Genomic DNA, 17558 nt, shown 5'->3' on the forward strand with positions numbered 1-17558 from the left:
ATACATACACACACGACATATGACATCAAAGAGAGTAGACGCTCCTTATGCTTTTGAATCGCTCTCGAGTACTTTGATTTCATAAACCGATCAATCTTGCAGTGTGCAGCGCCGGTTCAAGTCCAACAAGCCTAATTTCTTTTCTCTCACAAAAAAAAACAGAAACAAGACCATCTAGTGGCAATGTGAAAGGAGTGTATCTACTAATGTCAGAGGGGTTAACCGCAGTTTAAAAAACAAAACAGCATGTCCCAATATAATAATACCCTACTAAAGCATGTTAGCAATATCAGCTTATATAACTAATAGCTAATGTTAGCATCTTACCTGCTGCACTGTCTGCTGTTTTCTCGTCGTCAGACCGATAGCCCTCCTTTCACTGGTGACTTTGTGTTTGAGGCCACAAATGTTACAAAGTTTTCATTAAGTTTAAGTTATTACACAGTCCTCGCTCAAGCCGCTCACTCGCTCTGTTTCATTACAGAAACAGAATTACATTATAATTACATTACTTTCATTACAGTGTGCTCCTTAGCACTGGGAGCTCCCTCTGCTGTCCATAAGGTGCCTCTGCGCACCAGCCATTTCAAACCCACCCTCCAGTATTTGGGCCACACCTCCTAATTTGCATTCAATCCTCAATCCTCAAATGCCCAATCCTAAATCCCCAAATTCCCAATCCTAAATCCTAAATGGCTAAATGACCAAATGCCCAACCCTAAATAGAAAATGCCTAATCCTAAATACCAAATGCCCAATCCTAAATACCAAATTAATTTTCGACTTGGACTTTAAGTTTAAAATGTAGATTTTTAAATTTGGTTTAAGACTTTTAGTTTTAGACTTTTAGTTTATAATCTGACTCAATAATTCATCCATACATTACATGTCCATGTTTCAGAAAGGACACAAAAGAAACTTAGACAAATGTCATATAATATAAGCTATTCTGAAGCTCACTAAATCCCCCCCCCCACCCCCTCCAGAGTCATGCTGCACATGTTACCACTGGTGGTACATAGTTTGAGAAGCACTGTAATGATTGCATGTAATGTAGTGATTTCACAGTGAGATAAAACTTTTTCCCCTTTGGTTGTAAAGACGATGCAACGAGAGTTACCTTTTGATAGGAAATGCTCTTGTTACTAATGTAACCTTGGTTCCCTGAGATAAGGGAACGAACACTGTGTAACTGTGCTATAAGCTGCAAGTGAATTGGTGATTGTTGCTTCAGTCGAGTGATTCAGATTAGATGGTGCTCTGAGCTGGCTTACATAGCATGCAGGCCTTCCCATTCTGATTTATGCAGCTACACAAACGTGAACAAATTAGACTTTTGTATCAGTGTAAAACAGGAGTTTTCCCCATAGATCATCAAGAAAATGCAACGCTTGTTCCCTTATCTCAGGAAAATCTGATGCAAATTAGATAATCATAAACTGACAATACACACTAATGCCAACAGTCTCTGGAAAGAGGTTAGGAAAGAGTGATATTTGAACATAAAGCACTTGTGAACGATGAACTCCTGAGCACAGAGAAAGTCCTTGGTCTAGAAAATTTGCAAACAGATGAGCCTTGAAGGTGAAGGTTCAGAAATCTGTACAGAAGATCTAGACACCTGGAACACACAGGAAATTTTTTTTTGCTGATGAGACAATTCTGAAGTTGTTGCAGAAAATGGGGGGGGGGGGCACTAACCTTGTGGTCGTTGTTGCAGTTTCCAAACTCCCCAAATCCACTTCTTGCAGAACTTTCTTGTTTCTCTTTAGAACAACTAAGCTTAGCAGCTTTAGCTCTTAGAGCATTTATAGTAGAAGCAACACAGCTTAGCACATGTAGCTTAGCTAAGCACTTAACAACAACAACTTAGTACACTTCTTTGTCTTGAAGAGAATCTTTTAATCTTTTCTGAGAAGGAGGGATTTTCAAGGTGGCACCTTTCAGATCCAGCGTTTCGAGGTGGGCCCTCTCTGGCATGAGGCAGGACTCCAGACTGTGACTAAAATGGTCTTATTTGTTTTGGTCGTGCTTGTTTTGCAATCACATCTTTTGTTATGTTGATGTAATAACGATGCACATTAAAGTTTAGAGAAAAAAAATCTATTCAATCAGTCCTCGTCTCAGCCAAACACTAGCTAAATGCAGCTGCATTTGTGGTAGCATGAGAGTTATTGAAAGTGACATGCAAAGTAAAAGTGCAGAAAAGTGATGACTATTTCATGCACAACTTGAAAAAACTACAACAGGTAAAGCTGTCAACTGTGTGGACTTTACACAGCTGTCCACTGATCCAAGCTGCGGCTCTGGGCGTGGTACAAAATCCTGCCGTGCCACTCACATAGTTTTCCATTAAAGTGCGTTATATTTGTCCCAAATCATTGTTCATGTCCATAATGACCTTATCATAGGATGGAAAATTGTGAATTGTGTATTATTTTAGGAAAATATTTGTCTTTCTGTGGCTCTTATAAAGTCTGTGCTATAGATGTAGACTGCAATGGATCACACTTTCTCATTCCATTTGCTCTGTTTTTTCAATCACCGAACTTCAAACCCATTGATACCACTTGCTCATTCTTGAAGTTAACTTTTGACTGTTGGGAGAATAGATTTAAGGTTTTGGATGAATGTCTTGATTGACTTCCATTCATTTTTTAATACAGAGCTCTACAACAGATTTTTGTAGTAACAATTCCAATTAGAGAGTTCTCTAATTTACTTCTTTCTAGTAAAAAGGCAATAACAGAGCTTTATAATAGAATTTTTACCAAAAACACAATAGTTAATAAAAACATGGTTCAGTCAAGCAGTTTTTAATGGTGAATAGCAGTTCTGAGGCTCTAATGATGTGTTAATTATTATTATATATGATATATTATATAAATAGTCATTTGAGCTAGGAGTGTGATAATATCGTAATTGTTCAGCTGACACTGATCATGTCACTCAAAATAAAATAAAAAATAAAAAATTATATCACATTGTGTGATTAACAGACAGCCACATAGAATAAAGAAGATATACTCAAAACAAGAGTGAACAGAGGAAGTTAGAAGTTAAGAGTGGGAATGAAAGAAGAAATTAGTTGAACCATGTGATTAAGTATGAAGATCATGTGATTGTTTTAGTAAACTAAGCTTACTAAAATAGTTTTCATGTTAGATGAAGGTTATAACAACTTTGCTTCAAAGTCTTTTATGTTCATTCATCTTACTGTATTTTCTGGTTGGTTTGGTTGATGGTGTTTACAAAAAAATTAAAAAAATTAAAGTGGGTGGATGCTGTTGTCATCTATGTGGACTTTACCTCTTGCGTAAACTCTATAACGGTTGGTTTGAACTTCCTCCTGCATTAGGTCCAACTACTTTTATGCAGCAATGAAAGTGCAGGTAGACATTTTTTATTCCTGTGATCTAAAAAAACAAAAAAAAATGTAGTATTGAGGAACAAAACAGTCCAAATTTATTTGGTGTGAGCACTGAACAACTTGCAAGCTCAAACTAAATATAATTATATAGCTTTCTGCTAAGGGCTGTTAAAGCAGAGGTGAGTTTGAAATTGTAACTATACTACTTCATTGTTCATTTTGTAGATAATTTGTCTGATTAATTTTTACACAATGATTATGTGTTTGCAGGCATGCAGTCCTGTTAACAAGGAAACATGACCACCAGATTTAGACTTTCACTGAAATATAAAACAAAATCTTCAAAGAGGTTAGAATACTGGTTGATACATGTAAAGTTAAGTAATATATTCAGTGTCCTACACTTATTTCAGACTCAAAATGTAAACAAAAACTAAGTGTCAAATGCAAACAAATTCTGGTAGGAGTAATGTTTTTTTCCCCCCTAAATGAATTATAAGTGGATGTATGAAGTCCTACTGGAGGAACCACAGGTGTAGAGAATTTACTATCAACATGATCCACTCTATCAACTCTTCACGAAATAGCTTTTCCCTCATTAAATAATAACAGTGGTTAATTTTAAAGCATGCTTTACAATACCTTACCTTTGGATGACAATTTATTCTGGGAATTCATAATCTGACAAAAAAAAAAAATTATACACCAGTTCAATTCAGAAGAAATCACCCCAAACTGACCGTAGTGGTGTGTCTTTAACGAGTGACCAGTCAAGGAATCCTGAGATTAATTTCAAAGAGAGAAACTCTTTTGCTGAAAAGAGGTCAGTATCATGGTTAAACAGGTCTAGCAGGTATTGAACTGGTTTAACTCAAACCAAATCTGATGATTATTTGAATTGTGCTATGAAAAGTACAATGTAAAGTGGTTACATGATAATCACATAATAAATCACTGACGTAAATCTGGATTTAAAATGCATGTTCATGGCAGGTATAAAGCGTATATAGATTATATGTAGTCTAATGAATATATTATTTATTAGGTAAATTTATACAGGGCACCTGTAAAGACAGTACATAGTAGAAAATTTAATGAAAAGTTTTTAACATGCAGTGCATATATTGATAAAATCTTTCTGATGTACTACAGTGACAGTCATTATGTGCCTCACTCCTCAAGTAAAAAACACAAGAATGCAGTCTTTAAGGTATGTATTTGTCTGTTTTATGGTAGATAAACTTGCTGCTTTTATTATGGTTATTGTGTGTGGGTGTAGATTCATTTGAGTCATTAACACAACAAAATGTTTAAACTCATGTGATGCATGTGATGTCCTTTAAACACTGATTTCAGATGCTTAAGCGCACAGTCATAACTCTGATTAAAAATGAACTGAAGAAGTTTAAGAAAATGCTGAGCCCAGATTACCCACAATTCTCTGAGAAAGAGGAAGAGGATGATGAAGGTCAGTCCGATGTCAGAGATGGGGTTCTGAAGATCACACTGCACGTCTTGAGGAAGATGAACCAGACAGACCTAGCTAACACATTACTGACCAGCAAGAGCTCTGGGCCATATAATAAGTATATCTGTTCTACCTTAAAGAGTGTAAGAAATCCTATTCTAAACCCATTTTACTCCTGTGATATGAAAAAAACATTTTCTCAATTGCCTTTCAGGCATGATATATCTCCTTGAATGTGTATTTTAATCTATTTGCATTGATAAAATGCTTTAATACAACAAAAATGATATGGGTTGATACTGTATAAGAATGTCTTTAGTAAACAGGGATTTCTGTACTTCAAATAGTACATCATGGCACTGATGGATGAACTGATAAAATATGCACCTTGTATAAAATTTAAGTTACTTGGATAAAATGCTTAAATGTAAATGAATATTAGGGCCTCAAAGTACAAGATGCTTTAATTGCCAAACATGACTGAATGCCATTTTGTCTACCAGAACTGACCCCCATGGGTCAACACATACTAAAATCCAATTTGAGGGCGAAATTTTGTAAAATTCATGAAGGAATTTCAATGCATGGTAAAACAACTCTTCTGCATGAGATCTACACAGAGCTCTACATCACAGAAGGAGGGAGTGGAGAGATCAGATTTCAACATGAGGTGAGACAGATTGAGACAACATCCTGGACACCAGAGACACCGGAAGCACCAATCAAATGCAATGACATTTTTAAAGCCTTACCTGGACAAAACAAACCCATCAGATCTGTACTGACTAAAGGAGTTGCTGGAATTGGAAAAACGATCGTTGTGCAGAAGCTCATTCTGGACTGGGCAGAAGGAATCACTAATCAAGACATCCACTACATATTTCCACTTCCCTTCAGAGAGCTCAATTTGATGAAGGAGAAAAATACTAGTCTGATGGAGCTTCTGAGATTACCAAATTTTGATGACTATAAAATCATGTTCATATTTGATGGTCTTGATGAGTGTCGACTTCCACTAGATTTCCAGAACAATGACATTTTATATGATGTAACAGAGTCAGCCTCGGTGGATGTTCTCCTGACGAACCTCATTAAGGGGAATCTGCTTCCATCTGCTCTCTTCTGGATCACCTCTCGACCAGCAGCAGCCAGTCAGATCCCTCCCGAGTGTGTCGACAAAGTCACCGAAGTACGAGGGTTCAATGACCCTCAGAAGGATGAGTATTTCAGGAAGAGAGTCAGTGATCAGAGTCTGGCCAGCAGAATCATCACACACATGAAATCTTCAAGGAGCCTCTACATCATGTGCCACATCCCAGTCTTCTGCTGGATTTCAGCCACTGTTCTAGAGAGGATGCTGAGTGAAGCAGAGAGTGCAGAGATCCCCAAGACTCTCACTCAAATGTTCACACATTTTGTAGTTTATCAGATCAAACAAAGAATCCAGTAATACCAAGAAAACATTGATATAGATCTTCAGCAGACAACAGAGAATGTATTTTCCCTGGGAAGACTTGCTTTTCAACAGCTAGAAAAAGGGAACCTGATCTTCTATGAGGAAGACCTCAGAGAGTGTGGTATTGATGTCAGAGAAGTGTCAGTGTATTCAGGATTGTGCACCCAGATCTTCAGAGAGGAGTTTGGACTGTACCTGGGAAAGGTGTACAGCTTTGTACATCTCAGCTTTCAGGAGTTTCTTGCTGCTTTATTCAAGTTTCTTTCCTTAATCCTAAAACCTACCAAGCATTTTAAACTATTTAGCGCCACAATGACTGATTTGCTAAAAAGAGAAGTTGACAGAGCCTTGCAAAGTGACAATGGACACCTGGACCTTTACGTTCGCTTCCTTCTGGGCCTCTCATTGGAGTCAAATCAGCGTCCCTTACAAGGCCTACTGACACATACAGGGAATATATGCCTAATAAACAAAAACAAAATCATTAAATATCTCAAGGAGAAAATCAAGGATAATCTCTCTCCAGAGAAATCCATCAATCTGTTCCACTGCCTGAATGAACTGAATGATCATTCTCTAGTGCAGGAAGTCCAAGCATACCTGAAGGAAACAGGTCCCAGTGGTCTCTCTGCATTTAAACTCTCTCCTGCTCAGTGGTCAGCTCTGGGGTTTGTGTTGCTGAACTCAGAAAATGAGCTGGATGAGTTTAAGCTGAGTAAATACGATCAATCAGAAGAATGTCTTCTGAGACTGCTGCCAGTGGTCAAAGCTTCTAGAAAAGCTAAGTGAGTATGCATATAGTATATCTGTAAAAAGAAATTTTTTTTTTAGAATTATATTATTTGTATTAATGATGGGTTCATATACTTTGGAAGAACTTGTATACCATTTGCAAAAAAAAGACTATAATCATTGACTCTAAAAATTATGTGGTGTAAATATTTAGTTTAGTCACACTTACGTTTGGGGACAAATTCTATTAGCTAACTATTAATTACAACTTAATTAACAATTAATTGCCTCAGTAAACTCTTAATTCGCTGCTTTGAAATAGTAAGGTTTAAATTCAGGTATGGCGTAGGGATTAAGGGAACTACAATCTAACAAAATACGTTTTATAATTGCTATGTGCAGGACAGTTTGTATCATCTTGATGTTTTTTACTCTACTAAATTAATTGTAATTCATAAATTTAAAAACATGCCAATTTTAGATAAGGTATATTTAAGTGACTGAGTGTATGAATTGCATTTTTTAAGTATTAATGTGTGTAATGTATTTTTTTTGTGAACAATTGTTTTTATTAAGCAGACATTTCAGTACAATACAAATTATGAGACACCAATCTAGACTGCGGCCATACCCCCCACCCACCAACCCACCAGGCAGACCCACACTGTGCCGAGAGAAACAAGACACTGCAGTGGCGAAAGGTTCAAAGTGCAATAATCAAGCACAAAAAATTAAAAAATAAATAAATAGATAACCAACTAAATCAAATTATACACAAATTCAAAATAAATTATACATCAAAAAGAAGATACAAAAGATTTAACAATGTCAAAGATAAAACTCCAGGTTTTCAAAGTTTTTGTCGTTGCTCCATGAATACGAGCTGTAGATCGTTCCATAGAAACAATGTCAAGCAAATATAAGCCCCATACATGTCTGGTCATTGAATGGGGAGGAACCCAGCGACTAACTAACATTTTTTTTGCAGCAGTAAGAGCAGCTAAAAGTAAGTTTCTCTGTTGCGGAGACAGTGACAATGTTGAAAAATTATTTAAAAAGAAAAGATCTGGAGTCAAAACCACATCCTTTTCTAATAGGAATGCTATATCATGAGCAAGCTGAGACCAGAAAGAAGAAAGTGCAGAGCATTCCCCAAAAAATTTTTAAATATGTACCGAGTACCCCTTGTGGACATAAATTGCAATTTGGGGAAGGTGACACATGCATATAGAAACGTTTTAAAGGTGACAGATAGAGTCTGTCTAATAATTTCCAATGGATCATCTGATGATTTGGATTTTTTGAGGATGATATGATTGTCTCCCAGATTTGATCAGAAAATAAAGTTTGTAAGTCACCACTGATGTCCTTAGACCAGATAGTTGTTATGGATAATGGTTTATATGTTTGTTTGAGGAGAAAAGAGTAAATAACTGAAGCAGAAATAATATAATTATCAGTGGGGAGAATAAATTCTCGCAAGGGATGTACAGGCAATTGTGCATCCCAGGGAACTCCATACGCGCGAAGTGCCGACCTAATGCGAAGATACATGAAAAAGGAGGTACCTGGTAGATTAAAAAGAGTCTTAATATCTTGAAATGATTTCAGACCTTTGTCGTCAAAAATGTCACCAAAGGAAATTACTTTACATTTAATCCATTTAAATTTACATTTAATCCATTGTGGACATTAAAATGGGTTTTTGCCTGATAAAAAACTATTATTATGAAACAAGGGTGAGTGACGATGCCACCTCAAGTTTGACTCTGTCTTCCTGGTCACCATTCTCCAAGTAGAGATAAAATGTGTTGTGATTGGGCCAAAATGAAGTTTACATTGTCTGAGTGAGACACCAGCAAAAACCAAATGTTATACTGTGTGGAGAAATAAGAGATTCTTCAATAGCCCACCATGAGGTTGACACATTTGGTTTAAACCAGGCTGACAGTGCACGAAGAGTAAAGGAATCAGCGTATAATTTAAAATTTGGAAATGACCAGCCACCATCTGACCTGTTACGATGTAGAGTAGATAATTTAATTCGGGGGTGTTTCCCATTCCAAATATATTGAGAGATTACTGAATCAAGTTTTTTCCAATAGCCAGCAGGCCGGGGTAGAGGAATCATAGAGGAATAGAAATTAACACGAGGAAGGATGTTCATTTTGACAACAGATATTCTTGCATGGAAAGAAGTAGAAAGATGTGTCCAATTTGCCAGATCTGAGGTAATTTTAGCCAAGTTTTTATTCAAATTATTTGAGACAATATCCTTCAAGGATGGATAAATATCTATACCTAGGTATGTGAAAGAATGCACCACTGGAATAAAACCAAAAAATGTAGCAGACCCAACACAAAAATTAAGAGGGAGCAAATATGACTTTGTCCAATTAATTTTGTACCCTGATAAATTACTAAACTGGTTAAATAAATTTAAAACATGGGGGACTGATAGAGCTGGATTATCTAAAAATAGCAGTATGTCATCTGCAAATAAAGATATGTAATGTAACGTGTTCTTAACAGAGATAGGACGTATAAATTCTGACTGACGTACAGCTTGAGCAAGAGGTTCTAGAGATAAAGCAAACAGTAAAGGTGAAAGAGGACAACCCTGGCGGGTGCCTCTTGCATTAGGAAATGATTGTGAACTAATCTGGCCAGTAAGAATGATGGCTGAAGGATTAGCATAGAGGATTTTAATCATATTTATAAAGACAGAGTTAAAACCCAGATGATCAAGCACTGCCCACAAATAGTTCCACTCCAAATGGTCAAATGCTTTCATTGCATCTAAAGAGAGTATAGCAGAGGGAGAAATCAACTGATCAGATGAAGAGATTATGTGAAGTAGTCTTCTCAGATTATCTGAGGCCATGTTCATATTTTGTGAGAAGCAACCATGATCAATCGAGTACTGCATCATATCTAGCATAAGTGGCCCCAAATCGGACCAAAAGGTCAAGTAGAATTCAACTGGTATGCCATCTAGGCCTGGGGATTTCCCTTACTCATAACTTTAATCGATGATTCTAATTCAATAAGTGATAAAGGCCTAGCTAAAGACTCAGAATCTGATTCTGCCAGATGTGGAAGATTAAGAGTAGATAAAAAAGAAGTATAAGATGCAGATTCACATTTAGAGTTGGAACTATATAGATCACGATAAAAGGAACGAAAAGTGTCATTTATGCTCTTCTGGTCAGTTAGAACCTCACCGGTTTGAGATTTCACCGCTGTAATATTAGCAAATTTCTCACTATTACGTAGTCTTAGAGCCAATAAATGGCTAGGTCTGCTACCTTGAAAATAATAATTTTGTCTAGATCTTTGAATAAGAAATTCGGTTCTCTCTCTGTATAATAAATTAAGTTCTTTCCTAACAGTTTCAATTTTAGTTGCTGTACAATCAGAAAAAGTGTGTTGGTTTGCATGTTCTAATGATCGGAGATTGGATTCTAAGTCAGAAATTTTCTTACGGTGAATTTTCTGTCGGAAGGAAGCAAATGATATTGAAAAATTTCTTATGAAGCCCTTTATCGCCTCCCACAATATCCGTGGATCATCCACAGAGGCTTTATTGATGTCAATAAATTCACGTAATTTACATCTGAATTGATCACAAAAAAACTAATTTTTTAATAAATTTGAATTAAAGCGCCATCTGGGGGCTCGCGAAGGTCGCTGGGTAATTGAAAATTTCAAAAAATTACTGCTATGGTCTGAAAGAGAAAGGGGAAAGATGTCGACTTCAAGTAGCATTGAGGTCAAGGAAGAGGAAGCGAAAATGTAGTCAATCCGTGAATATGTTTTTTGTCTACCTGAGAAAAATGTGAATGATTTTTGGGACGGGTTGAATAATCGCCATACATCTACTAATGAAAAAGAGGCTATGCATTGATTAAGTTGCTCAGTAGACACAGATTGGGAGTAAGAAAAGTTGTCACCAGATCTATCAAGTACATTGGACATTACAGCATTCATATCTGCTCCCATTACTATCTCGAAGTCTGTGAGATCAGTGAGACAGGTAGATAATTCAGAAAAAAAGGTTGGATCTGGACTACATGGTGCGTAAACTGAGACAAATGCTAATTTCCTATTCCCAACCATAGTTGTCATATAAGCTATTCTGCCAGCATTATCACCATTTCTAGCCAAAATAGAAATATTAAAATTTCTTCTAACGATGATCAAAACACCTTTAGTTTTATTGTCACTCGCAGCAAAAGAGACCACCTCATAATATTTACTATTGCATCTATGGACATCATCCTTTTGCAAATGAGCTTCCAGGATTAAAGAAATGTCAACCCTTTTTCGTCGCAAAAGTTCTAAAAAACTTGTACGTTTATGGGGGGCATTTAAACCATTGACATTACAACTTCGTATATTAATTTCAGTCATAACTATCAAATGAATAAGTGAACTGAATAGATAAAAGAAAGTAGTACCACTGCAAACGAATTATCTCATGTCTGCCTTTAACCCATCCCTCCCTCATCAAGAAATCCATTAACATAAAGAAAACCCACTCCACAGAACTTTTACAGACTGGGGTAAGAACAAACCCCAGGCTGTCGCCCTCCCCTGTCTTAGTCAATGACAGTAACATGACAGCCTGTGCAATACTCTAGAGCACCGCTTTTAGCCCTATTATAAGTGAACAGATTAACTTCGATTTCACGCGAGTAGTAAAGTGGGAAAAAAAAAAAACTGTATGTATGCTCTATATAACAAAGGGGTAAACTTAATTGCATAATTTACATTGAAAACTGTATATGAGTGATGCCTAGTTTCCTAGCCCACATGGAAGATAAATAATAATAATAATAAAGAAAAACAAACAAAAAAAAACACTGCCTGCAGGCCACCATCACACGAAGTTCCAGATTAATAAACCAGAATCAGAGTCACTCGGTATTATCAAACACTAGAATCAGAGTCACTCGGTATTATCAAACACTTGTGCCACGTCCATCCCAGGAGAATGAGGACCGGGAATCGAGCTTAGGAACTGGCGCGCTTCGTCCGGTGAGTGCATTCGTCCGGTCTCGCCGTGCTTCATGACGATCTTCAGCGTAGCTGGATACTGTTGAAAGGTCTGCAGACCTGCCTCTTTCAATTCCTTCCGTATTATATTGAAAGAGCTCCGCTTCTTTGCCGTCTCGGGAGGGAAATCAGGGAAGAAGCTTAACATCGTACCATCATTTGCTTTTACAGGACTGTGCCGTCTTGCTTCATTCAGAATCAAATTCCTGTCGTTGTAGCGTAACAGTTTGAAGAGAAACACTCGCGGTTTGGAGTGGTCAGTTGAAGCTCTGGAGTAAACTCGATGTGCACGTTCGGTCTCGATATCTTTGCCCGCAAGTGATGGGATCCATATCGTGAGTGACCACTTCAAAAAACCAATTGGGTCATCTTTCTCTGCCCCTTCAGACAGTCCCAGCAGCCGGAGATTACTGCGTCTGCTACGGTCCTGTAGATCAGTCACTTGTTGCTCGAGGGCATCCAGACGCCTTGTGTGTTCGTTAATCACTTTTTTCTACTCTCTCTGTTCCCCGATTAAAAAGTCAACTTTTGAGCACATATTCTGGATTGTTGTCATGTGAGCGCCGAATTCGGTGCGCATTGCTGCCAATTCAGTTTTCAAAATATCCTCAAATCGCTTTATAGTGATTGCCATGTTGTCTTCCATGTCCGCTCGGCCTGCTGCGGCTGCTGATTTTGTTTTCTTCTTAATTGGCGAGGATGATGGTGAAAGATAAGCGAGTTTCCAACTGTGTGACATCTACAGACCAACAACAAACAGAAAAAACTACCCCTAATGAAAGAAAATAAGTAGAACAACAGTAAAATAAGGGCTACATACGCGGAGCTCAACTAATGTGCGTCTTGGCTCATGAAAGCTTCACGTGACCTCCCCAATGTGTGTAATGTATTGAATAATGCATTTATATCATCTGAATATATTAATAGGATAAATAAACAGGACAACAAAGCATCATGTAAACCTGTAAACCAAAGGTAAATTGTAGGGTAACTGAGTGCAACTGGGAACGGAGTAGGGAAGTTAAAGTAGATGATAAAGAGAAGGAAAATGAATATGATGAGATGCAGTACCAGATTTGATGAAAGAGATGTACTGCTCCTTATTAACATACAAACTAAATTTTACAGCCTCCTGGAGATGAAAACCAGCATACTGTAAGATGGCACATTGTTACCATTGCTGATCCAATTAAACATTTCCTTTATCTCTCACAGGCTGTGTGATTCTAATCTGACAGAGAAGAGCTGTTCTATGCGATGCTTGATAGGGAGCCAGTGCAGTGTTGACAGGACAGGGCTAATATGGTCATACTTCCTGGTTCTAGTAAGAACTCTTCCTGCTGCATTTTGGACTAGCTGTAGTTTGTTTACTAAGCGTGCAGAACAACCACCCAATAAAGCATTACAATAATCTAACCTTGAGGTCATAAATGCATGGATTAACATTTCTGCATTTGACATTGAGAGCATAGGCCGTAATTTAGATATATTTTTTTTAGATGGAAAAATGCAGTTTTACAAATGCTAGAAACGTGGCTTTCTAAGGAAAGATTGCGATCAAATAGCACACCTAGGTTCCTAACTGATGACGAAGAATTGACAGAGCAACCATCAAGACTTAGACAGTGTTCTAGGTTATTACAAGCAGAGTTTTTAGGTCCTATAATTAACACCTCTGTTTTTTCAGAATTTAGCAGTAAGAACTTACTCGTCATCCAGTTTTTTATATCGACTATGCAATCCATTAGTTTTTCAAATTGGTGTGTTTCACCGGGCTGCGAAGAAATATAGAGCTGAGTATCATCAGCATAACAGTGAAAGCTAACACCATGTTTCCTGATGATATCTCCCAAGGGTAACATATAAAGCGTGAAGAGTAGCGGCCCTAGTACTGAGCCTTGAGGTACTCCATACTGCACTTGTGATCGAAGTCTGGCAGATTTGGACATGAGCAACAAAAACCTGAAGGATTCAGGAGTGAAACTCTTCTGTACTGGACTGAAGAATCCACAGTGTAAACTGGAGACATAACAGTATGCTATCTCACATTTTGTAGTGATATAATATTTTGAACATTTGATAATATCTAGTTAAGCTGAATGGGACATTTTGGAGAGGTATATAAGCAAAAAAAACATTATAATTTAGTTATGGAGAGTGTCAAAGTGTTTTCTTTGCAGGTTGTCAAACTGCTGTATTACAGAGAATGGTTGTGCTGCTTTGGCTTCAGCTCTGAGAACAAATCTCTCACACTTCAGAAAACTGAATCTCAGTGACAATACACTTGGAGACCCAGGAGTAAACCTGCTGTCTGGTTTCCTGGAGGATCCACAATGCAAACTGGGCAAACTACAGTGAGTGCCATTACCATATGGAATATTAGTCTCTATCAGTATGAAATTAATACTTATATGCCTTTAGATTTCACTTCTAATCATCCCAATAAGATACATTTACCTGATAATAAAACCTGATTTTATGAAACACATTATTGCTGTTTGCAAAATGTATATCGATGTGAGGTTATTTTACATTTTATTCTAATACAAAATGATATGTCTTATTTAATAAGCATAGAAACTAAAAAAAAACATATTATTCCTTACGTTTTTAAATATTAATAGATTTTATATCTTTCTTTCTACAGCCTTTTTAACTGCAGTATTGGAGAGTAAGGTTTTGCTGCTTCGGCTTCAGCTCTAACATCAAACCCCTCACACCTTAGAGAACTGAACCTGGGTATGAATAAACCAGAAAATTCAGGAGTAAAGATGCTCTCTCATCTACTGGAAAATAAAAACTGCAAACTAGAGAAACTAAAGTAAGTTTTTTATATTCACAATTTTGAAATTCTTTCTGTAATTGTTAAAGGGTATGTCTAATGCTATTTCATGCATTGTGACTTATTTATACTGCCAAAGAGTTTCATTGTCAAGCTAAACATGACTAAAGTCTCCAAAAAAAAAATAATAATAAACTGAACATGTGATCGATTATTTCTGTGGCAAACAAACTCCTTCAGGGTTCCTATAATTTTTGGAAAGTTTTCTTTTTTCCAAATATGTCCCTGTATGACATCATATAGGGCGGAATTCCTTTTATGGGCACTTCTCCAGGAAGAGTGTGCACACACATCAACCAAAGCGGTAGTAAGAGCACACCCATCAACATGCTTAATTCAGGTTATGGAAGTTGTCGGCAGTGCTACACAAGATTTGCTTGAGAAGGATATGTCATTTTGATTTTGACTACATAATTAAATATGACACCAAAGAAGTGTGTTTTTATGTCTTTGTCCTTTAACAATTGATGCACAAGCATTGCTGGTTATAGACTGTTTAAGAGGGAGCCCAGTGTAAAACAAAAAGGGTTTAGACACAAAATGTAAAAATTTAATTTAGGGTAAAAGTACAGCATTAGACACATTGTGCTTGTAGGTGAAATGTTTTATCTTTTCAGGTTGTTTAAGAGCAGCATTAGAGAAGAAGGATTTGCTCTTCTGGTATCAGCTCTGAGATCAAACCCCTCACACCTGAGAGAACTAGATCTGAGTGAGAATGAACTAGGAGACTCGGCAGTGAAGGTGCTCTCTGATCTACTGAAGGAGCCATATTGTAAGCTAAAGACAGTACAGTGAGTGTAACAGTTAAACAAAAGAGTAAATCTATAGTTAGATTGCATAAAAGTAGGGTGAGTATACTTTTATGAATCAAATCAAATATCATCTACCATATTTCTTATGAATATTGTTGACTCTGTGGAGAATTGATTATGTAACTCTTTAAGTTGCTTTAAATAAAAGCACTTCCTAATTGCATATATAAATATGTAATAAATAATATATGTGTTTATAATCATTGGATGGTTATTTATTAAGTCTAATCACCTTTATTTATATATTTATTTATATAATGCTTCACCTTACTTCTACACTTACACTCTCTATTCTATTTCTATTTTATCTACTTTTCTTTTTATTTATATAAAAACTTGATACTTGCTTTTGCAAGCATTTATTTGAAAACAGTTGTTTCATTTAGAGCTATGTGTTCTGAGCAACTTACATACTTCAGTGTCAACTAATTCCACTTATTTATTTTTTAATTTTAAGTGTTTTATTTTTATTTTTTTGTTATGCAGACTGTCTAACTGTAGTATTGGAGAAGAAGGCTCTGGTTATCTGGCTTTAGCTCTGAGATCAAACCCATCGTACCTGAGAGAGTTTGATCTCAGTTCAAACAAACCTCAAGATTCAGGAATAAAGCTGCTCTCTAAAATTCTGGAGGATCCACAGTGTAAACTAGAGAAACTGAAGTGAGCACTATATATTAAACTAGCACATAAACTGAATTCATATACTTAATAAATAAAGGTGTTTGTGGTGAAGTCTAATTAAGTAACAGAAAAGGGAAAGCATACTAAAATAGAGTACTAAAGACATGATTATTTTCTTATTAGACAGACCAGCCACTACATTACAAAGTTTTTCTTTTCTTTTCTTTTCTTTTTTTTTCTTCTTTTTGCAGGTTGTGTAACTGCAGTATTGGAGAGGAAAGTTGTTTTGCTCTGGCTTCAGCTCTAAGATCAAACCCCTCACACATGAAAGAGTTGGATCTCAGCTCAAACAAACCTCAAGACTCAGGAATTAAGCTGATATCTAATCTACTGGAGGATCCACAGTGTGAACTAGAGAAACTGAAGTGAGCTGTATACACTGTGCTATTACATAAGCTGCATTCATATACTAAGTTGACTCAAAAAGGAAAATTATGACATCAGTTGCCGTCATGCTGTTCCAAATCCATAAAACTCTTGTTCATCTTATAAACAAAAATGAAAATATTTATAATGAAATCTGACAGATTTCTTTCCCTCTATTGAAAGTCAATTTTACCAAAACTTTTGTTTAAAAAAATTCATAAAATTTAAGTAAAAATTTTATTAGTATTAATTAAGTGAGAAGAGTCATGATCACTTTTTTTATTCACATGTAAACACTGATCAACAAAAATACTGCACAGAGAGAACATTAAATATGGTAAACAGAATCTCAGCCATGCTTTCCTGACATGCAGTAATGTACTTTGTTACTAACGTAACTTCGGTTCATTTAGATACGGGAGCGAGTGCTCCATCTGCTAAGACGTTATGGGGAAAACTCCTTTTTCTCAACTGAATAATCGTTCCAAGAGATTTTCGCACAGCCTCGTAACTCAGTAAGGACCAAAAACATACTGTAAAGAAGACAAACGCCTGAAGCACTGGCTTTACCTTATAGCAAAAGTGAGCCCATTATGCAGAAAGAATCCAGGCCTGTAAGGCCGGGGACATCCAGATGATAGAACCTGGTAAATGTACACAGCGAGACTAAGCCGGCCTCCACACAAATCTCTACAATTGAAACGCCGCTAGACCAAGCCCAGGAAGAGGTGACACCTCTTGTTGAGTGGGCTCTTACTCCCATGGGACATTGT

General features: G+C 36.7%; 1 pseudogene; it reads left to right on the top strand.

Moving 5' to 3' along the window:
* The first annotated feature begins 3444 nt into the window (after positions 1-3444).
* Positions 3445-16788, top strand: LOC132129602 (NACHT, LRR and PYD domains-containing protein 3-like; annotated as a pseudogene).
* Positions 16789-17558: the final 770 nt, after the last annotated feature.

The sequence above is a fragment of the Carassius carassius genome, chromosome 46 (genome assembly GCF_963082965.1).
Source record: "Carassius carassius chromosome 46, fCarCar2.1, whole genome shotgun sequence".
In the NCBI taxonomy this organism is placed as follows: Eukaryota; Metazoa; Chordata; class Actinopteri; order Cypriniformes; family Cyprinidae; genus Carassius; species Carassius carassius.